This window comes from Opisthocomus hoazin, chromosome 5 (genome assembly GCF_030867145.1).
Source record: "Opisthocomus hoazin isolate bOpiHoa1 chromosome 5, bOpiHoa1.hap1, whole genome shotgun sequence".
In the NCBI taxonomy this organism is placed as follows: domain Eukaryota; kingdom Metazoa; phylum Chordata; class Aves; order Opisthocomiformes; family Opisthocomidae; genus Opisthocomus; species Opisthocomus hoazin.
Window position 1 is genome coordinate 69776729 of NC_134418.1, and position 23590 is coordinate 69800318.

At 37.1% G+C, this 23590-nt stretch overlaps 2 long non-coding RNA genes across 2 annotated transcripts in view; both read right to left on the reverse strand.

The window, feature by feature from the left end:
* Window positions 1-1416: 1416 nt before the first annotated feature.
* On the reverse strand, window positions 1417-9303 carry LOC142361348 (uncharacterized). The gene is made up of 3 exons (XR_012763937.1): window positions 8947-9303; window positions 7246-7355; window positions 1417-1500 (listed from the first exon to the last, which is right to left on the reverse strand). It is a non-coding gene; the product is annotated as an uncharacterized LOC142361348 (long non-coding RNA).
* A 12570-nt stretch (window positions 9304-21873) lies between these two features.
* Window positions 21874-23590, reverse strand: part of LOC142361347 (uncharacterized) — a 68721-nt gene continuing 67004 nt past the window's right edge. The window contains exon 9 of the long non-coding RNA XR_012763936.1: window positions 21874-21978. This is a non-coding gene — a long non-coding RNA (uncharacterized LOC142361347). The remainder of the gene's footprint in view (window positions 21979-23590) is intronic.

The window sequence follows — 23590 nt, forward strand, 5'->3', positions numbered from 1 at the left end:
TAATTCAGGCTTCATCATTCACACTGTGAAAAGCACTCTTGCTCTGTGTGGTAATGCTGTGTTTTATACCAGTAAATTAAAAAAAACATAATTATTTTGTGGCCAGTAATGCTAAGGACCAACAAAATTAACCACAACAATTTTGAGTCCTGACAGGTTGTTTTAAAAAGGGCCTGTTGCAAAAATCTTAACTAAAGGCTTCATTCAAATATTTGTTCCCCCTTCTGAATCCATAAGATAGGAATACTTTCTTGAGAGGCTGCAACTCCCAATATTATGCCAGTGCTGCTCTTGTAAATTCTACAGGTCCAGCATGAAGCTGTAAGCCTGTCTTCCATTTCCCTTAGGGTTTCCCTCCTAACCCTGTTCTCCCCACCCAGCAAAGGCAAGTGCTGTCCTGCCAAGAGGTGCTTAGGAACAGTTTTTACCATTTTCAGGAATATTTGTGTTTTCCATTTCTTTTTTCTGCAAACCATTTCAGAAATATTGCAGTAAACAGTGAACAAAACCAGTGTTACTTTGAAATACAAAAATATTTATGCATTCTTGACCTTTCCCCATATCAGATAAACATAGACTCATTAGAAACATAAGCATATAAAAGTACATGTTCGTACATAGGTTTTAGCACTTTTTAGATCTAGAGAAACAAGAGTTGCTAGCAAAATAATTTATGAACTGCTGTAATAAAAGCAGGGTTTGGCAAACTCCTAAAATAATCTAAACTAGATGTTGGATAGACTGACCTTATTCAAACTCTTAACTTTCAGCTTCAAATTTATCGCCAGTTTCTGCAAGTCTCAGTAAGAGAAGTAAAGGCAGTGGAGCTATTCCAAGTTCAAGTTCATGGCTCTCCTAATTCCTATGTAATGAAGCATATCTACCAGCTTACCCAAGCTATGAGAAAAAATCTGTTATAACCTACTATATGTTTATGAAGTCCTTGTTAAGCAAGCAAGAACTAGAAAGGTCAAAAATCATAGCATCTTAGTTTTACAAATAAGCACATAAATCTTTAAACATTCACAAAACAAAGCCTTGTAAACTTTTGAGTGTGAAACACTCTGGTAGAGCTACTGCAGAGCAATAACATTAACATTTTTTCCACAACAGGACACTTTTTAAATAAAAAAGTTAGTTTGGCAGTAAAATTCAACTACAGCATTCTAAGCCCAAAATATTTTATAATCTCTTGTTATTTTACTGCAGAAGAAGAGATTGAAAATTGAAATTTGCAATACTTTCCAACTCCAGTTAAGCTTGTTACCACCCATAACTACTACTCCAAATTTAAAAAGGAAAATAAAAATTGAAACACAAGAAATATATTAGCTGCAAACAACTAGTGTGTTGGTAAGCAATCTGTCCTCTGCTTACCTTATACAGATGCTGAGAACCTGTAGAAGTTGTTAGCGGCTACCATTCCCACTTCTTCTTGAATCAGGCATTTGAGAACAGCTGCGTTACCTTATGAAAAGCTCCACCGTCATCGCCAGTACTCTATAATACACAGTGAACATTTAGCTCCATTTAATTTTCACCTGAGCATAAACATCCCCACCCCCTTGTTCAGTTGAGAACATCTCAGCTATTCTATGGGTTTTAGGATACAGAAGATAGAGGCCAGGACACTTCAAAACAAGGTAGGTGAGGAACTAGAGGGGTGCAGGGAAATGGAGTCAAGCCCAGGTCACTTTAGAAAAGTTTCTTCGGTCTTGCTGCCCATACAAAGGAGGTCTGAGAGAGGACTGTCAGACCTAGGGTGGGCTGTCTGCATGCTCTTTCTAACAGCACCTTCAGGGGGCACCTCAGCCAAGAAGCTGATGTAGCAGTCTAGCCAGCCATCCAGAAAACTTGAGAAGCCAGGGATTATATCATATCACATCACAGGTCTCTGTTTTAAGCAAATGAAAATCATGAACATGATCACAAATAGAGCCTAAGGAAGGCAGATTCTAGGTACAGAGCTGACAAGCCTGGTGGAAGATTGGGTACTTCCTTGGGAGCAGGAATTGGGGTGAAGTCAGCAGGAGGACAAAGCACAAATGCAGCAACTAACAGGTGGCAAGGTGAGCAGCCCACAGCAACACCTTTTGGATAAAGACAGCACATCACGACCATTAAAAAGAATGGCTAAACTGATGTTCAACAGCACACACAGCTCTGACAAACTTTTATAGAGGACTCAGAAAAAGTATAATATAAAATGGTTTGTAATCATTTGTGAGCTATCCTCCTCTAATCATTATGTTCCAGAATATGATCCTTTCCCCAGGCTGGCCATCTGTTCAGTCACTTTCATTGTATTCATGAACTCAGAAGGCAAACTTTACACTGTCTTCTTCAGGTTCCTAGCAAAAATGGGTTTTCTGTTACCGCTAAGACTGCTGTGACTTTTCCTCAGATGTTCTCAGTGAAAGGCAAGCCGCTTCAAGAAAAACTAAAATTTACCAAATCACATCACAAAGTACCTGTGGATACCACAGACTGATGTCTTGATAGTCTGTAGTAACTTGCTTATGCTTCAAATCCATTGTGAACAAATAAATAGCTGCTCCTCAGAGATACTTATTTAGTGTATCCCATTTACAGCTCTGTTATGGAAAGTGGCACTACTTAATTTAAAATCCACAGGATAATTCTATACTTAATTACTGTTTTATAAACCTTCTATGAGTGCACTTGTGCAAATAACACTCCATATATAAACTAATGTCTCAGTTGAGCAAAATACAGAAGCACGTGTTAACTACTGAAATTGCTAAACTGATCTAGAATCCAGAGGTGGGCAAGCTCCCACCATGAGATGGGAACACTCAATTTGCAGTAAGCACTCTGAAAGGTCAGTTTTCTTTGTTATGAATATTTTCTGGGGGTTTTGCTTTCTTTTATTGGAGAAGGAAGGGGGATTGAATATTATTTCAGGAAAAAGCAAACAGGTAGTCTGTCCTTCCAAAGCAGTTTCTTCCTTTAAATCTATTTATTTTTCCAAAGCTTCAATATCCTATCTCAAAAGGTAGGTGATGATTATCAGTCTGGTTTCGCAAATATATTATTATCATCACTTTAATTTTTAGGGGCAATATTCCTCTTTTCTTCCAATAAAAATTGCTTTCAAATATGTTACACATTTATTTTGATAATTCTAATTTAAAACAAATAAACATAAAGTAACTTCTCATGCAGTGCATTAAAGTAGCAATCAAAATGTCTAAAAGATCAAAACTAAGACTACTGATACAGCTGGAAATCAACTTCTGTTTTTTTAATCTAAAAACAGAGCCTCACCAATTAAAATCTAAAATTTCTGGCAATGCTTAACAAGCAGATATCTTTTTCCTTCAAATCATGTTTCTCCTATTTCCTTCCTCTTTTCTTTGGAAATATACCTATTCCCTGTCTACAATTTCCTAGAAGTCACAACTTCAATGATCTACTCCTGACTACACTCAAACCTTAGGAAATTCAGCACCTTCTGGCAATTTCTAGCATTCGGTATCCGAGTTTAACAATAAGACAGGATAGTCAGGTTTTAGCTGGTTCCTGAAAGAGAAAGGTATCTTCCACTTTGAGGTGTTCCAAAGGTTTATCACAACTCATAAGGATGACACACTATCAGGACATCCTTTCCCTTTCCAGCAGATTAGAAAAAGAAACCAGTTATACTCAGGGCTTGATTTTCTTCTGTCACAAAAGAGAATTTACATTAAGGTGGATGCCTGTATTACCTTTATTGTTGTGGCTGTTGTATTTATCTAGATTATATGATTTATTTATATGGCCAAGGTAACAGCAGAAAACACACGGCTTTTTAAACACAACTACAAAAACCCTAATGTTTTTTTTCCAGGTGTTTATTAAAAAACTAAAGGATTATCTTAATCAAAGCTCTATCATCTTCGAATATAAGATCTCATTCAATGTTATTTCTAATGGAAAGAAAATGAGTGTTTGGAGAACTGAAATACCTTAAAATGTAGAGCTTCTAAAGTTAGCAACAAACTCAAAAAACCTGAATCTACAGGTGCTTGGAAGTGCTGAAGAGCAATACTTAAGCATGCAAGTTATGCATGATCCCATTATCTTTGCAAATTAGCTGTCAGTCTTCACCACAAGCTGTAAAATAGTTTGCTTGCAAGATTGCTATTGAGTTAAAGTCTGTCTCTACCTTAAGAAAAAATAAGATGTGTAAGTCGTCATTCCCAGCATGCACAAATCAATATATACTTGATAAGTAGTCATTCATCTTATATTTCAGAAAAAGATTATTTTGAACTGATAGAACAGTCTGCTATATATATTTAATACTGCCAGGCTGAACCTCCTATAGCAAAAAGTTGAATTTAAATTTGGCTCTGGACCAGATGACCTCTAGAGATTCCTTTCAAAGAACATTTTTCAAATAATCACAGAATAATTTCAGTTATATTTCTTGCTTAAGTCAGCCTGAAGATGATAGGTTGAAGAATTTCTTCTGAGATCAGTTTCGCCATTTATTCTGGGTACTTATTTATAACATCACATGTTGAAAAAAATCTTAAACTTCAAGACATGTTAGTTTATTTTTTAACTAACAGCCATGATGTTAAATGTTTCAGGCCATGCATAACTCAAAAGTTTTAAAGTGGCACGAAAAACTATGGAATATTTCCCTTTAGCACTAAGAACAGTTTAACAAACCATTCCCAGACACTACAAAACACAACAAGAGAAGTTAATGTAAAAAATAATAGAGACATACTGATCATACTGAGACCTCTTTCGGATGTGGTAATGCATATTCCAGTGTAATATGAATTACATAAAACCCTCACAGGCTTCTAGATGCTTGGAGAAAAACAGCAAGTATCCTTTCCTTCTGACATCTATATGAAGCATTTTAATTGACATCAACTGATAAACAGCCACATTTTAAGGGTAGATTCTCCTATATTAGACTAATAACGTGTTGAAGAAAGTTTAGAACCTCTAAGCTGAAGCTTGTTGATGTATTTCCTTCTCGCAGCAAAAAGAACACTGAATTTACAATCACATCTAACCTCCTTTATGAATTAAAAAAACAGCCAAAATTTACATATTTTATGCAATTTGGTGAAAAAACAAAGCTTGAAAAATAGCTTCTCTGACTAGAAAAACAAAAGTGTAGAGTGTTTTACTAAATATGGTCTTGTTTATTAGAAATTATGAAATTCTTTAAAGCTCTCTAGAGATTTTCAAGATGTTATGAAAAATGTGAAGCAGATTTCACCAAGTATGAAAAACTCCTCCTTAGAAGAAACACTTATCAGATCACAGGATAATTAGGGTTGGAAGGACCTTAAAAGACCTCTCTTCCAATCTTATTCTCAAAATATACTTAAAAAAATAAGCTGAAAACCCACTCATCTTGGTACGGGAAGCTTGCTCTGCAATTCTGCAGATCTATACCAAGAACAGCAATAGTTTCAACTAAAGCCATTCCCAACTTTCGCCTTGGTATGTTGCTCTACAGGGGCGGGGTGGGGGGAAAATAAAGAAAAGGAATCCTGGACATTTTTAATACAACTGCATGCTTCAAAGAAAAAAAAAAAGCCGTCCAGCTAAAATTGAAAACATGTCTGTATATAACTTGAGTAGATGTAAGGGAAGGGCATGAGATTCAGAGTATCTTAAACTTCAAAGCATCTTATGTAGTCCCTCATATGAAGCTTAATTCTGATAATTTTGCTGCAACTGAACTACACTTCATTCCCAACTCTAAGCTACAATTTTGAGGTAATATTTAATGTAATATCATCGTATTCTTCTCCACAAAAAACCTCTCAATATTACATCATGTCTATAGAGATACTTCATTTTTTCATTTTGAAAAATTGTGTGCATATTGCAGGAAGAAGGGAGATATTTCAAATGGTGAATTTACTCAAGTCAGAAACTGCTCTTTGTGAAGAATTTTCCACTGTTCATACACTGCACACTTTTCTCAAGTAGGATAATTATCTGAGCTCAGTTTCTTTAAAGGAAGTGGTCACCAGAGCAAGCAGTAAAGACATGGAAGTGCCAGCATCATAAGCAGTTAATCCAAAAATGTGAAATTGAAAATGCCATGGATTTGAGAAAAAAATTAATTTTCTATAAGTATATTAATTGGAAAACTTTGAGTTGCACTTCTACGCAAAGGATATTTTGATCTGTTTCTTCTTAAGCAGGTATTAAAAAAGGAACTGTAAATCATTGTTTGCCATCACCACAAAATTTAGGTATTATACAGAGAATTCTTTAATTCCATTTTCCCATTAACAAGCTCTTTAAGGTTTTGCTTTTTCTTCCTGCTTTTCTATGTTGTATTTCTATGATGCATATCCATGATGCAAAAGAACAAGGTTGGCATTTGCAGTCCACTTCAGTTGAAAAAATGTCAATGGAATGACGTTGTCTTCCAGAAATATCATGTGCTCTGAGGGAACATTTTTACAATAGTGTTTTAATTTTATTCTGAGCCTGAGCTGCTACAATGTTTCTATCATCTCAATTTCTTTCAGACAGATATAAATGAGAAGTTAAGATTAAAATGAGGAAGAACCTCACCTGGAGTGGCTTCAGGAAGTGATTGACTAAAAAGAAGTGACATTGAACAGAATGCTTTTCTTATTTTAATGGACTAGCTGAGATTATTCACACTCACCATTACAAGTATTTAAGTTATCATATGACACTCCGAAAGACTCTCGACTACAGTTACATGAACATTTTGAACTTCCACATACTGATTTATCTCAAAAATACCAAGAAATACTGACTCCTAATTTGTAGAAGAAAATATTTTATTACTCTGATGGTCAGGTTACCATTAATACTGAAAATGAAACATTATTGTGTATCCAAAGTAAAGATTACTATGATTCAAACTTTAGACTACGCATTGGACAGCAGTATCCAACACATCAAATCGCTGAAACTGAAGGACACATCTGTGGAATCACAGAATCACAGAATAGTAGGGGTTGGAAGGGACCTCTGTAGGTCATCTAGTCCAACCCTCCTGCCGAAGCAGGGTCACCTACAGCAAGCTGCACAGGACCTTGTCCAGGCGGGTCTTGAATATCTCCAGAGAAGGAGACTCCACAATCTCCCTGGGCAGCCTGTTCCAGTGCTCCGTCACCCTCAGAGGGAAGAAGTTCTTCCTCATGTTCATGGAGATTACCTCTCCTCATGGAGATTACCTCTCCTCATGGAGATTACCTCCAGTAGTCTCTGTAGGCTTACCTTACATGCACAGGTCAGTTGCAGGTCTACCATTTTACAAGGGGCGTCAGCTGTACTGAACATATATATTTCATGCCCACAATAACCATTATAGCAGGACTCAGGATCCGCTAGAAAAATGAAAACAGAAAAGGAGACGAATAGGTTTAGTGGGACTGCAGGGAATGGCCATGTCGTGAACTTTTCTGCCATTACGCTATTACCTTAACCTAACTGAGGTAACTGCCATTCCACCCTGAAAGCAGCTTTGCAGGGAAATAAGGCATGAAGGGATGATTTCCATAGTGGACCTGTGGTCCTATGGTCTTCATACATTTGACTAAAGAGTATAGGACCATAAATTCACTATATTGTATTTCTTATCAACATAAATAAGAGAGAGTATAAAACTGGTGTTACGTGATGGAAAAAAGCCAGGTAAACTGAGATATTCTGCCAGGGAAGGGTGAATAAAGACAGATTAGAAATAGGAAGGCTTGCAGTAATCTGACGTTGCTGCCAATTTCATGATTAGATCATGGACACCAGTAATAACTCACATTACAGAAGCAAAAGCCTACCCTGCTTTGCATCACTGTAACCTTTCTGTTCATATTATTGCAATCTGTCACCTGTTTACAATAAATATGACATTAGTCTGGAATACCTGAGTCACTATAGTATCTTTCTCAAGTGACCCGCCAAAAATTCCACCATTAATTTACTTCAAGCTGCATTTTTTCTAGTGATCAGTGACCTCTTCACAGTATCACAAGATACACATTTGAATGATGTCCTGTGTAACTCACTCTCACAGGGACTCTTGCTTATGAGGTAGCTTAGGCTGTGCAACAGAAAGCCTGTGTATCTTTTCTGCCAGATTTAAAAGAAAGCAAAACAATTTGCATTTTCCAAGCACAGTACTTCTGATTTTTGTGTAAGAAGCTGAAAGTTTAACATTTGAATGTTTTTTGCTCACTTCAGTACCTAGTTAAGGCACAGTCTAAAGAGTCTGTATGTCTTCCAGTCTTCCATAACGCTATCCAGCTTTATAACAGGAGAAGCTATATCTAAATTCTTGGCTAGAGTCACAAGTTATGAACAACTCTTCAGTTTGTGTCTGCTTACCAGCTAGGCAAAACAAAGCTTGCAGAGTTTGAGAGAGAATGCTCTGGAACATTCCTCTTCAGCCTTGAAAAGTAAATGGAGTATTTGGCTTTATATTATGATTTTTTTGTAATATCTTTAGCACTTTGACAGCTGCTACAAATACAGGCATTAGCCCTATCCTTTCTGTTGTATTGAGTTTAGTCCACATTTGTGCATCTTCCCACCTACTGCTTAAGGACCCTCACAGTCTTCAAAAGAATATAGTCAGAACTTCTCTCCCTACACTACAAAAACACACACACAAAAAAAAAAAAAAAAAAAAAAAAGAAAAGAAAAAAGGAAGAAGGTGGAAGAGGAAACAAAAAATTCTGAGCCTTATTTTTAGGATATGCCCTGAGAGTATGTACTCTCTTTTTCCCAAGCAGATGAGGCCAGCTCCCATGCCTCCCCACAAGCTAGTATGGAAGGTGCTGCTCAGCTGCATGGCTGGCAGATGGAGTAGCCATCTAGGCTTCCCAGTTACCCTGGGAAAGCCACAGATCTGGTCACTGGAGCAGCCTCCTTCACATCCTAGCAGGCTTCTCACAACAGCAGCAAGAGGAGTGATCTTACCTGTTTAACATTGCTTTCATCCATTTGCTTACACTCGCAGGGAATTGCCCTCCAGAAAGGCAAGTTCTTTCTCCTAAACACAGCACTACTCAGCATATTTGCCCCTTAAAAGATGTGCTCTGTGGCCAGGCTGAAGTAGTCTTATGTTCCTTCTTCATCCAGGAAATCTTGAGCTTGCAAAAACATATGACCTTCAGTTAAACAGTCTTACTAGAGGGTGGATATTTGCAGCAGTGTTCCCCTCAGCCCTGTCACTGAGCATCAGCTGACACTCTAGGAAAAACAACAAACCCCATGAATAAGAATGTCCTTATATGGTGGGACAGATGGCACTTACCCAGAGGGAAGGTGCTGATAATGGTGGCCTGATCACACAAGTATGAGCTTTCTGTCAGGTACAACTGAGAAAGCAGAGCTGCTGGCCTTCTAAGGGCAACTACACTGCTTCTCCCACTGTATTCTCTGAGTAAAAAGCAGCTTCAAGTTGCTGCTTTTAATCTTCTCTCTAAATCTTCCCAGCAGAGCCTTAGCTGCCCTCCTTTCTATGAAGACTAAATGAGACAAACTAAATCATTGATACACTACACCTGCAGCCCAGATTATTCAGGGAAATCTCCCTCACATAGGAGATCGCTGTTATGTGTAATTACCACCACAAGCATCTGGGGAGAGGCTGTCACAAATACTGCCAGTTGGGTAAGCAGGAGGGCTGAGTATGGCTTTTGGAAGAGAAGTTGACTCCTAGGTGTGACAGCATGGCAGCTATTTGTCCCAGGGAAGAGCTAACAGGCCAGATGGAAGAAACCAGGACAGAATCTAGCAGACTGACCCAGGCAGCTAATAATTTAATACTAAAACCAGGAAGCCCATCAGAGTGGTTCCAAATGGATTTTTTTGGTGCTATTCTCATTGTTTTGGCAAAGTCCTTGTGTCTCAGTCACAAAGGTCTTCCTCCTCCTCATCTGTCTCTTGCTCAGGGCCGCCCACTTCGTGGTGGCTTTGTGGTGCCCCTAGGGCTGCAGGACCTTCTGCAATGTATTGCATCTGAAGCAGTGGTGCCTTCCGGATTTTTTTCCATGGGTGTCTGAACTAGAGCTGTCTCAGTGTGGTGCCAGAGAACACTTCATTTTCTGAAGATTGTTGAAAGGCAGGAAACACAGCTCTGAGCATGGTGCCAACAGTATAATAGAAAATATAGTTGGAAACTTAGTACCATAAGAAACAAACTGGTGAATAGATTGGTATTGTTCTAAAAGAGGTAACAGTCTATGCAGCAGATGGCAGGAAGATTGGGTGGAATCAGACGTAATTTTAACAGTGATATACCTAAAAAATCCCAAATTTGTTTATGACACACTAAGGGAAATGTACACATTCAGAACTCAAAGAAACAGTATCTGCTTTTGTTTGGGAAAAGGAATGAAATCTGCCATGTAGGCAGTGTAGCATGATAAATCTTGCTACAGTGCCTCTGGCAATGCACTGAAAGACTATTTTGGTTTAGAGTTCGATTATAGTGTTTTATGCATGAGTATAATAGCACAGTTTAAAATCTTTCTCTTTAATTCCAGGCATACTTTATTTTATGACTACACAGAGTTTGTCTCCTACATCGGAAGAGAGATGTGCTCCCTGAAGGAGGAGATGATTACACATAAAAGCCATTGGAAGAAGAAAACCGTGGAAAAAAAATGGTCTGAATGGCAGAAGAGAAGATGATGCCAGCATTGTGTACGAATGACCCTCACTCTCGAGAGGTGATCCTTGATGATCATAGTTTGAAAAAATGTTCCTTCATGAATAAAGTATAAAAGAATAAAAGAATTGTACTTACTTAAATTATGAAAGTGTATTTCCAACTTCAGCATGTTAAGAGATTTATAGACACATACTATGTAGATGACAGAACATGATTTTTTATTATGATAATGAAATGCTCTCCACGACTTGGTTAATGAGTAGGGCAATTTGACAGTACTCTTAAAGGAAAGAGTCAGAACACAAACTACAGATAAGCTGAAACATGATCATTTTTCTATGTTCACAATGAATCCATAGGTGAGGGAAAGAACATTCAGTCAAGAAAAAACATTTAGTGATAACACTGAAATGATACTTCTGAAATTATTTAAAGCAGTTATCACAGACTTGTATTTTGGGAATAGCTACAAATCTGTGCTAGCAGGCTAATTCTATTTTATTCTGATTAGAAGAAAAGGATGACTTTCTGCTGAGCATATTCTCAAGCCTATAGACTTTCAAAGTACAGCATTTCCATGCTCCAGATGATAAGAACAGTGTTGAACCTGTAATTGTTATGGACAAACCCACACTGAAAAGTCAGCCATGACTGAATCACTTAATGATTCCCATTTCTCTTATTTAGCAGCTGTTTCTTAGCTTTTATTTTCACAACTGCTATTGCATTTCTCTGCTTTTTTCCCTACAATACTGATTAAAAAAAAAAAAAAGTGATATCTAAGGGGCTGAAAGGAAAGCAAAGAAAAGCAGATGTGTCAGAAAATGAAAAGCTAGCTTACAACAGATAGACAAGGCAAGCAGAATTAGAAAAAAAAAAAAGACTGAGTTTAAAAGAGCAATTTCTAATTGAAAGGAATCTAGAAAAAGGGACAGGGAATTATTACAAATAGGAAGAATATAAAAGATCAACTGAAATGAAGCAGATGAATCAACCTCATGGTCTGGATAAAAATAGGATCTGCTGTCACTTTAAGTGTCTCAGCCAAAAATTTCATTTCATTACAATTAAATTTTATTTAATTGTTCAGATTAGAAGTCTAATAATCTTCCGTGAATGTTCTTTTTACAGTGCCCTTAAATGCACACATAACATCAAATACCGAAAATGAATAATTTTGGTATAACTAAAAATAAAGACATATTACTCCAAATATCCCTCATTTTTTTTCCCCCATTTTTTAGCTGCCTGTAGGATAAAAATTATCAATGATCACTGCCTAATACGGACTTTTGTCCGTCACGTGCAGTGAAATTACTTCTTCTCCCAACAAAATGATCTGTTTAGTGAGAACTGCAATAGGTAGATACAACCCTAGAAGTATCTCCTGATTATCTTTCCTGATACATCACTGATTTATCGAATACCAAAGAACAAGAGCCTATAATGGAAAGAGAGCTTATGTTCAGATTCGTCTCTAATCTTTTATTCCATTACAGGCATTTTGCGTAACTATTAAAATGGACTACTGCAGAGTTTAGCTAATTTTTGTCATGGCATAAGAGATCCTTTAACAGAAGTGTTCTCCACAGGCAATTTCTTTTGCAGACCTTTCTGGAGAAAATAGTCATTCATTGTTTCCTAAGGAAAAGCAAACATACATTTAAAGTTTTCAAAAACTCTGATTAAAGTTAAGCTTCTGTTAGAAAAAGAAAACTTCTAATTAACTTTCCAATTTAATTTACTTTTAGACATTCACTTTACAGTAAATGACAATTTATCCTTTTCCTTTCAATAACACAATTTTCAAATAATTCTTCTTTAATGTGCAGTGCAGATCAGAAGAAAAGTTTTAAATTGCTTTGAATTTTTCTGCTGTCTAACCATCTATATCTATAGTATGACTCAAAATATGGATATTATTGAGGCATTTGGTTTTATGTCCTTCACCCAAAGCATTCACTAGATGACACTCTTGTATCATAGTAAGTTCTCTTGGTATGCAAGACATCAGACTTACTTCTTAAAATGAGAACAAAAGTTTTAATGAAAATAATTAAAGACAGTACTTCATTTTTTTCATGAAGTGCTGTGTAGAGAACAGTTCATAATTATAAGCTATTATTAAACTAAAGTTAAAAAAGATTCAATACAACAACTACTGCTAGAAAGCTGTCTTAAGCATAATGTAAGAGTCCAGCAACTGTACATTCATCTGAAGTGAGCTGTCATGCTCAAGACAAGATAAACGAACAGTTTTAGTTTACTTTTACCCATTAAATTATTGCCAATATTGCTCATTGTAGATTCAAAGTACAGTAATAGATTTTGCAAGAGTGAGTTACTACTTTTCTATGTGGCCTGAAGTAAAAAGCAAAGAACAAATTACAAAATGCAGGTAACTGCTTTCAACCATGGACATTTCTTTCACCTAATTAAACTGGGAGACTGAAGTAATGAATCCTGTTACTTTTTTTCTTAGGGCTCACCTGAGAGGTTAGGATTCAAAGTATTTCTCCGATGACTTATGAGAACTTCTTCTATACTAGCAGAAACAGTCACTAAATGTTGTTATCAATTCCAAGTTTATTTCTCCAGTCACTTTTCCAGTCCCCTTCCAGGTTGGTAGACTTGACTGCACCGGATGTGAAGGCTGCAGAACAGACTCGCTATGCTTTAACTCCTCACATAAAGCAGATCTACAAAAACAGGAACACACAGTGCTCTTTGTGCACCTTTAGAAACAGAATGCATGATAACATAATGGCCCTCTAATTATGTAGCATGTGTATAATCTGCAAAAACATTTCACATAAGTTACCTGCTGTTCTAGATCTGGCCTAGCACAGATGTTGAAAGAGGTCTAAGGTAGAATCCAATCCAGAGCACTGTGAAGACCGAGTTACTGTTTCTCAGCAAGGAACATCATCAATTATATAAACAGCAAGAGTATCACATCAGTATAGTCCTCTTAAGCTTGGAGTTTAAGATAGTGTATTTTACTCTTTTAAATAAATCTATTACAAAATTCCTTTTTTGCAGAGGACAGCATGGCAAATGAAGAGTTCCATGAACATATTTTTTTGTAAGTATTATAATTCTTTTTGTAAGAAGTATGTGCAATGCCACTTTGTTCTTAGAGCGGGTAAAGTATTTCAGAAAAGTAATTTACATTTATGCTTCTAAGGTGATTTAGATTGCCCTATAAAAGTTTTGTAAGCCAGTATGCCAAAACATTCATACAAGCAAAATAGTTATTTTAGAGATATAGTATATATCCAGTTTTCAAACAGAAAAAGATACATCTGGGATAGAAATGTTTTAGCTGATGAAGTTGCATCAATGTTACAGCTATTGTTATCATAGTTATGTAAGTCAAAATAATCATTGGTTTCTTTTTTTAGTCACCTAGCTGGAGTAATTATGAATAACTCATGGTAGTTTTTCATATATTTAGGATGAGCAAAAAAATAGTTTCTCATTGCTTGTGTAGCACAGTAACTCCTGAGCATAGATTTTATGGATGGTGGCTTGCATGTTTTTGAAGTAGATAGACATCACAAGCAGTTGTAAAAGAAGCGTGATTCTATTGTCTAAATTCAAAGGTATGACCAAACAGAAGAACACTGTCAGGCAAGGGGAGAAGAGAGAGAGACCTGGAGGCACGTGTACCCAGTCACTGTCAGTCACTGCCTCGGAGGAGGTGCACGGGTGTTCGGGTGCATAGGAAGCAGCAGCTGCTGGAAGGAGCCTGATGAGCACGGGTGCCTGAAATAGCACCTCATGGTTGTGAGAGTGGATGACGAGTGCCCAGCCCTTTGCCATTAAGACCACAGAATTCAGGTGCTGAGCATGCTGGAAAATGGTCTACGCCCCTCTGTTCTAGGCTGTGTTGGAGTATTTTAGTGAAGCACCATGAGGCAGCTATTAGGACTGTACTGACTTTTGCAGTTTTGCTCTACAGTTTAAATTAAATTCTCATGTTCTAAGACAACAACATTATTGATAAATTTTATTTATACATATTATATTATTTTTGTATATAAATTCTGTTAAATAAAACCAGAAAAGTAGTTATGAAAGATTACAAATTCCATAGCAAATGAATTTACATCAGAAAATAGCACTGAATGCTAAGGACTTCATTGTGTTCAGTGACAGGTTTTGAGAATTCATAACTAAATTCCCAGTGGGCCTTCCTCAGAGACAGTGAATCACATTTTTAAAGTAAATTTCAATTGATGGTAAACCAAAGACAAATTTAAAAAATCCAGTTTCCTGTGGATTGTAAACAGTGTAGTTTTTTAAACTTAGTTTTTATTTCATTTGTGTACTACTAAATGTGACCCAGAAAGATGAAAAGCAGAGTTTATACATTACATTTCGAAGTCAATTTCTACAGAATCTGTGTAAATACACCAGTTCACAGAGGTCTGGTTTTGAACTTTAGGATGTGATCTGCAAAAGGATTTGATGATTTAATTTTATCTTCGTCCAGGATGACAGCCCTCCAAAACTTTGCTTATAATTTGCCATCTTTCAACAAATATCAAACTGTCAGGCCTAATCTGGCAGCTAGCTTTAGTAGTTTTATCAGAAGTGGGAGCTGCTAACTGTCCACAAGTACTGTTATGCTCAAAGCATGCCCAAATCACTAACAGTAAATAGACACAGAATGCAGAAGGATAATTATGATAATTATTTTATAAAGTGAAATGAAGGATTTCATCTTGAATTTAAGAAAGCGTTGATGAAAAACCCCAAACCTACCACTAACTCAGACATTTAAAATTGTTTTCTATAGCATTCTTCGTTTGCTTATCACTATCATTGTCATACTTCTTTGTCAATTAAAGTTATTTCCTAATAAATATCCTAAAGATAAATAGCCCATCTTGGGTTTTTTTATGCTAAGTAAAGGCAACCTAAAAGAATCAAAATGTGATTTAATAAGATCATAAAGCAATGTCTAAGTTACTTGCTGAAATAGCTAGAAAATAATGGTATATGATTAGCTCTTTCACTGTGCACTGAATCGCGATCTTCTCAGCTCTCTGAAGCTGTCAGAAAAAACATTTATAATGACCACATAGTGATTATATTTGTTTAAGGTCCAGGTCTTTATTTATAGCTTTTAGGTGGGGCTATACTACCCGTACAATTGTTGGCCTGTGAATAATGTTTCTTTCTATGAATTCATTCTTTTTATTTTCTTTTCTGATCTTTATTGCCAACTTTTTTTGATGGTAGGAGAAGCAGCTTATATGTATGTGTAACCCAACATAATATGCTTGACGGTGTCCAGATGAACAAATATACTACTTAAGTAAGAAATCTTGCTCATAGTAAATTAATATGGAAAGCTATAGTCTTTTTTCACTTGGTTAGCCAAATGAAAATCCTATGCAACTTGGCTAAAGTTACTGAACTACTCTACATTCACATTTATATAACAGAAGAAGAAAATCTTGTACATATGTCTTACCTAGAATAGTAGAACACATTCAAAAAAATAATGAATCAAGCAGATTTTATCTTTCTTCCAGCCATATATTCTTGAAAATAATACCAGAATTTTATTGTTTCCCATTAACTATTAGCCGACTGAAGCAGACTGGAAGTCTTAATTGTTACAAGCAGATCAATTATTATGTATTTATTCTTAATCCTCTTTGTGAAATCAGCAAGCTGATTTTCCTTCTGAAAGACCAAGCAAGTCTTGCTCTAGCCATAGTCTTCTCATGAAAAAGTCATATTAATTTAAAAATTATTAAATATAAGAATGATGATATAAATTCAGATCAAGGACCATGTAGTCCAGAATTCTATTTCCAGCAGGGCTACAAAAGGTTGCAAAGTTGCAAGAAGTTTGTCTGAAGCATTTCCCAAGTAATCACATAACGGCTCAAAGAGTATCCTAAGCTTGATGCAGTTTATTTATTTAGGAAACATCGCAGCCGTTCTCCCTTGCCCAGTTTCACCTTGAGCCATAAAAAGGATAGAGTATATTTCTGACAAAATGTATGTCTACAAATATTCTCATTTGCAAAACTTGCAATCAAAACTTTGACATACTAAGTCATTTTAAGAACCCTACCCCAATGTTCAAGAGTAATTGTTCTGTGTGCAGTCATGCATGAAAAATTCATGTTTGTAGCGTGTGAGTGCAAAATAAATTCCAGCAGAATCAATGGTAATATGCTTTTACATAACAAAAGGAAAAAGGCACAAGATATATTTGAAAAATTAATCTAGCTTAATTCAGAATATGCAGGTCTCTTTCAAATATTATAGAAGCAATGCACTTTTACAGAAATTACAATAATTTAGAATAATTACTTTTTATAACACCCTGATCTTTTATATTGATTAAAAGTGGGCTCATGCTTAAATATGGAAGACTTGCATTCCATAGAATGGTCAAATGTGTTTACCTTGGTGAAACAGAATGGCATTTAGGTAAATCTGACAACCACTTAATTGATCCAAGATGAGTCACACATGACCTACTTAGCAAAATTCTTAAATCAAGTTTTGGATTCAATGCTTCAAAATATCTGTGCTTTGCAAAACACAGATTAACATTTGAGTCAAAATTATTTCCTGTTAAATATAATTTCCAGTCAATAATGCCCCAATTCAGATGCCTAATAGAATTTGAAATGATATTTGTTCTTCTACGTTTTTTACGGTTTTTTTTCCCTTCTAACTATGCCATCCATACTGCTTACTACCTGCACTTCTGCAGATCTGTTGTCAAAACCATTGCTGAAACCCTTCAATCTACTTTCCACCTAATGAAAGCTGGTCCTCTTAGCCTTCTTTCTTGGTGGACAATTAAATGCTGTCAGTAAAAAGCAGACAAACCTGCGGTAATCTTCAGCAGAAAGGTAATGGATATCTTGTGTGGGAAAACTGAAAATATTAAATACAGTAAAAGGAGAGACACAGATTGCAGAAGAAATGACTGAAAGCATGATTAATTCCTCCTGCTCCATTAGGTCAATTGGGTGACGTGAACATGTGTCAAGTAATAGGCTTTTTCCCTGAGCCTGTACAGCTTTCAGTCAACCATATTTCTCCAAGCTAGTTAATTATGTATGTCAAGGATGTATGATTTTAAAGACAGCTCTCAGGCTGACAGTGCAAGCAGATGTCTGAAACAATGATTCAGAAACCAGCAGAAATGTTGCTGATAACTAGGCACTAGAAACAGCCCACTCTAAATCTGCTATTAAAATGAAAGTCTGTGGCACAAAACCGTGAGAAAGAAAAGCTGATATACATCTGCATTTGTTCAGAACAGGAGGAAAAATATGAGGAATAGTTGAAGCTACAAAAAACCAGCAGACGTGCTAACACAGGTACCTAATCTTTAGGCTCCATTGTCAGCAGCAAGTGTCAACTGAGACAAAGTCTCTCCTGACAGTTCTCACACCGAGTTTTAGTTTTCTGTGTTAAATTACTCTGTTCTATAAAGTGTTATTTGCTTAAGAAATATAGTGATGCTAACTGAGACTTGGTAATTCCCTAATTAAACTGCTCACACACTGATGCACACTTAAGCAGCAGGAGAGAGAGCAGCCAAACACACAGGAATAGTCATAAACATTTTCACAATGAAAACGTACATCTGTAATGTATTATATCTATAAACATGAAATCTCTTCTCTTGCAATGACACGTGTAGTCGATGCTTTGAAGTTTAGATGTTACATGATGATAAAACCCATAAATCACCTACCAATAAATTCCCCATTGGATCATGTCTTCCTTAAATTCAAACACAACTTATCTATAAACTGGTGTCCATTACTTAGTTATGTCACATCTTCTTTATTATGGAGTGTTTTCCTGGAGTAGTTTGCTTCTCCTATAGCTGAACTTTGCCCAGTCTTTTTCTACATGCAAGATCTGGGCTGTTATGGTGTTGTGTTTCTTTGAAAACAAGTATCATCCAAGAATAAATTAGATAGTTTTATTGTAATAATTACTCTGTGGGCTCAGAAAATTACCAGTTATTGTTAGAAATTCATAGATACTCAAATTATTTGAAAGTACCATTTGGTCTTCTCTTAAAGATTAACGTTGCTAAATCTGGGTGTATTAACATTCTTTTCACCACTCTTCTTCCCCACTGGGGGATCGACAACTAAAGCAGTGTGGTTTCATCAGAAACCGTGCACTGCGTAATGCTGAGAGGTGGTTTGGAATGAATATTTCTTATTACATGGTAGAGGCCATGAGGTTTTCTATTCAGTCTTGCTTTTGGGATTGAGGGAGCAAAGTATGAATTAAAAATTACTTTACTTCAAGATAACCTCACCACTAATACTAAATTTCTGGTGTGGCAAACACAAAGGATAAGACTTTCTTAGTTTTAGAAAGCTGATTTAGAACACTGGGCTGTAATGGACAGAGTGGGAAAAATCAACTTGTAGAAGCAGGATGGTCGCTTGATGTTAGACTTTCATATGGCTTAGTTCAACAGAGACCTAATAAGCATAGGGGTCTGACAACACTTGTTTTTAAAATTAATGGGAAGTTTTATATTTACACAGATAATTCAGAAGGTAGGGTGCTATACGGCATCACAATTCAGAATTCCACTGGTCCAAAGAGTCAGATTTTACCAAAATATCATGAGGTAAAACACTAACCTTATCACACTTCCTTGAGGCAAATATTGTTTGATTTATTGACAAGAAGTTTCTTTTTTTAAACCAATATCTTGGTGTTTTAATACCAGATCAAATCTTCTTTGCTTTACTGACAGCATGGTTTTTAAGTAGAAATATCTGCAGCAGGCTACAAGAAATGCATTAGCTAAAATTTTATGCTGTAGTCACAAGCATCTCAATTTTAAGCAAATAATTTAGAATCTGTAGGGTTATTCAGAGTCTGCATAGAGTTTTCGTTATTCTTCACTTTACGAATTACATGATTAATTACTATTTCATTGACTGAGAATGATCAACAGGGAAATAATGGAGATAACGTTACATTTTTACTTCATTAAGTGTCTTAATGTTACAATATTATGTTTCAGGCTAGTAGGTTCATTTCCTGTTTTTCCAGTTGTACCAATGGAGATGTACAGCACAATTTGTAAATATTTCTAGACTTAGCAATTTAAACAAGTTAGGAACAGGAGAAGGAGGATAAAAATGTTTTATTAACATACTGAGACCTGCCACCTCTTCTAAAGAGAGTGAAACAGGTGAGGGGAAAAAAAAAACAAACCACCACCACTAGAAAACTAAAAACTTTCACATAAGTGACTCCCTGAGAGACTCTTCAGGCTGCCAAGTCTCCAGAAAAATGCAAGTAAAAATGTAGTTTCTAAATGAAAAATATCCCAGGGAAAAAGCAAACTTCTTATTAAATGAGGGTTTACAATTTTTATGCCAACCAAGCTTCTGTATGTTAAAAAAAAGTTGAATAATAATGATATGGAATTGAATCCATAATGCAGAAATTCTGCAAGAACATTGCATAGGTAACTCCGTATGCACTCAGAACCACATTTATTTCATTTTTATCTCTGCGGAGTCAGCTAGAGGCAAGATGATGGAGCAGATCCTCCTCAAAACTGTGGACAACAAGGAGGTGATTGCGGACAGCCAACATGGCTTCACCAAGGGCAAATAGTGCCTGACCAACCTGGTATCTTTCTATGATGGGGTCACAGCGTTGGTGGACAAAGGGCGGGCAACAGACATCGTCTACCTGGACTTGTGCAAGGCATTAGACACTGTCCCGCATGATGTCCTTGTCTCTAAACGGGAAGGACATGGATTTGACAGAGGGATCACTCTTTGGGTAAGGAACTGGCTCGATGGATGCACTCAAAGAGTTACAGTTAATGGCTTGATGTCCAGGTGGAGACCAGTGATGACTGGTGCATCTCAGGGGTCAGTACTGGGGCCAGTGCTGTTCAATATCTTTGTTGGCGACATGGACAGTGGGACTGAGTGCACTCACAGAAAGTTTGCCAACAACACCAAGCTGTGTGGTGTGGTCGACATGCCTGAGCAAAGGGGATGTCATCCAGAGGGACCTGGACAGGCTGGGCCTTCGTGAACCGCATGAAGTTCAACAAGGCCAAGTGTAGGGTTCTGCATGTGGGTCGGGGTAATCCCAAACACAAGTACAGGCTGGGTGGAGAATGGCTCGAGAGCAGCCCTGAGGAGAAGGACTTGAGGGTACTGGTGGATGAGAAGCTCATCACGAGCCAGCAATGTGCGCTGGCAGCCCAGAAAGCCAACCGCATCCTGGGCTGCATCAAGAGAAGCGTGGCCAGCAGGTCGAGAGAGGGAATTCTGCCTCTTTAATCCACTCTCATGAGACCCCACCTGGAGAACTGCATCCAGCTCTGGAGCCCCTAACATAAGAAGGACATGGATATGTTGGAGCGGGTCCAGAGGAGGGCCACGAAGATGATCAGAGGGCTGGAGCACCTCTCCTACAAGGATAGGCTAAGAGAGTTGGGGCTGTTCAGCCTGGAGAAGAGAAGGCTCTGGGGTGACCTTAGAGCAGCCTTCCAGTACCTGAAGGGGCCTACAGGAAGGATGAAGAGGGACTTTTCACAAGGGTGTGTAGTGATAGGACAAGGGGGAATGGCTGTAAACTAAAAGAGGGCAGATTCAGATTAGATATTAGGAAGAAATTCCTCACCATGAGGGTGGTGAGGCACTGGAACAGATTGCCCAGAGAAGCTGTGGATGCCTCCTCCCTGGAAGTGTTCAAGGCCAGGTTGGATGGAGCTCTGAGCAACCTGGTCTACTGGAAGATGTCACTGCTCATGGCAGGGGGGTTGGAACCAGATGATCTTTAAGGTCTCTTCCAACCCTTACGATTCTATGATTCTGTGATTCTATGATTCTATAAAGCATGTATATTACTTTTCTGGAGTAGGTTATTGACCCCTAGTTCTGCCAACCTTGAAGTCAGCTACACTTTATGAGTTGTATTGAAAAATTCACCTTGTGAATTCTTAGACAGCTCTGAAATACTAAAAAGTTGACGAAACTGTCATTTGCATCAGGTGCAGATTTTACTCTTTTCTCCTTGTCTTTCTCTCCAATATATGTAACTTTCTCCCACTAACTTGACCCAACTCAGGAGGAGAGAAGCAGCAGGACATCACAGAGCAACAGCTTACCAACGTTACGGAGAGGAGATCACAGCATTAGGCATCTGCAGCCCTCTCCCTTTTGCATTCCCCTCCACATCTTCCCAGAGGATTTTTTCAGAATCTGGACCCATGTGCATAAAGTGCTGCAGAATATGGACTTTATCACAGTCTCCATCCAACTGCCATATTTGAATTGCTGTGGTTTGAAATAAAAGAAAACAAGACAAAACACCACAACAAAGTAAGAACAACAAAACAAGAATACAAGCACTTTCTACCAGAAATTCTAAGCACAGTAAATAGTGAAACACATGACTGGTGATCAGATATGATCTTCTTTATAATATTTGTGCAAGGTTTAATGAAAAAGACCAAAAGTGAGCTTTGTACGGTGAGAGACTGCAAATATGGAGTACCAGCACCCTAGAGAGGCAGGACTAATTGAACTACTTTACAAAATTTTCTGGAAGGGTAAGTTGTAGAGGACCACTACCTACTGAAGTACATTTTTACTGTCTCAAATATTATGGATCTTCCCAAGTAAAGTTTTATGATGAATTTTTTTTTCCTAGATAGACTAGTAACCAAAAGGTCTGGAAAAACACAGGGCTTTTCCTTTGATGTGTTGATCTTGAAAGGTCATTTGGGACATTCGAATTTTTGTCTGAATGCCAGCAAGTGTCTGATCCCACTGAAACAATTCATCTAAGACAGGCTAAATTCACATAAAATGACTGCCCAGTAACACTTCTCTGCCAGCTCTCGAGCTGATGTCATGAAACAATAGTGTCCATGGCACAGGCTGTTAAATTTGTTTAAATTAGTCACAGGGTTGTTTTGAAACTGAGTTGAAAATGAAACTTTCCAAAATCAGTTGCATATACAATCCTATTAAATGTTAAACTTTCGGCAATTAGTCACTGATATTGTCAAAAAACTCATGAATTTTTTCAGTCAGAGGATGTTACCATTTATAATCTTGAAAAAAAATCACAAAACTTTTAGTCAAGTCACACCAGTATCTAAGAAATAGTAACAATTCTCCTCACCTACTAGCGCTATCTCTTAGTTTATGCCTTGATGGCTTTAATTTTGAAAACTCCAGTGAGACAGATGGAGCCTGCAGCATGGCCTGGAAGCTGACAGCAACAGGTCATGTTCCATACATATAGGGAAGGTGCACCGCACAGGCAGCATCCCAGGCTGATCATCCCAATAGAAATTTGTCTTCTTTGTGCAAATCAAATGAGTGGAATCCCCTACTCCAGCGACATCTCTCAGCACACAATACTAGAGAAATTGTCTCTTTGGATTAAAAATGTGTGACTTATAAATGTCTGACATACTTTTATCAATCACTTTAATGAAAGATAGCTGTGTTCCTACTATACATGACTAAAACTGTTAGGAGTTTTTTCTACACGCTATAGTTTCCAGTTTAACAGAATACTTAACTGTTATATGTAGAAGGCCATAGAAACAAGAAGAGAACAAACTGTAACTATACTGATTTTTTCCGAGGATATTTGAAAATAGACCTCAAAGGTCTATATAGAAAATTTAATAAAAACTAAAAGATTATCATTTAATCATTTCTCCAAATGGTCACTGTTCTTTGCATCTCTTTTGCAAGAGAAGTTCTGTAGGATTTTCCTTTGCCTTTTTCCTCTTGTGGTCTTTCATCTGTCAGTAAAAAAAAAAAAAACTACGGAAAGAGTATTTGTTAGCAGACCCAGGAAACTATCTTGAATGGCATCATTATCTTTCATTTCAAAAAGTCAATTTAATGATCTGTAATCCATCCCAAC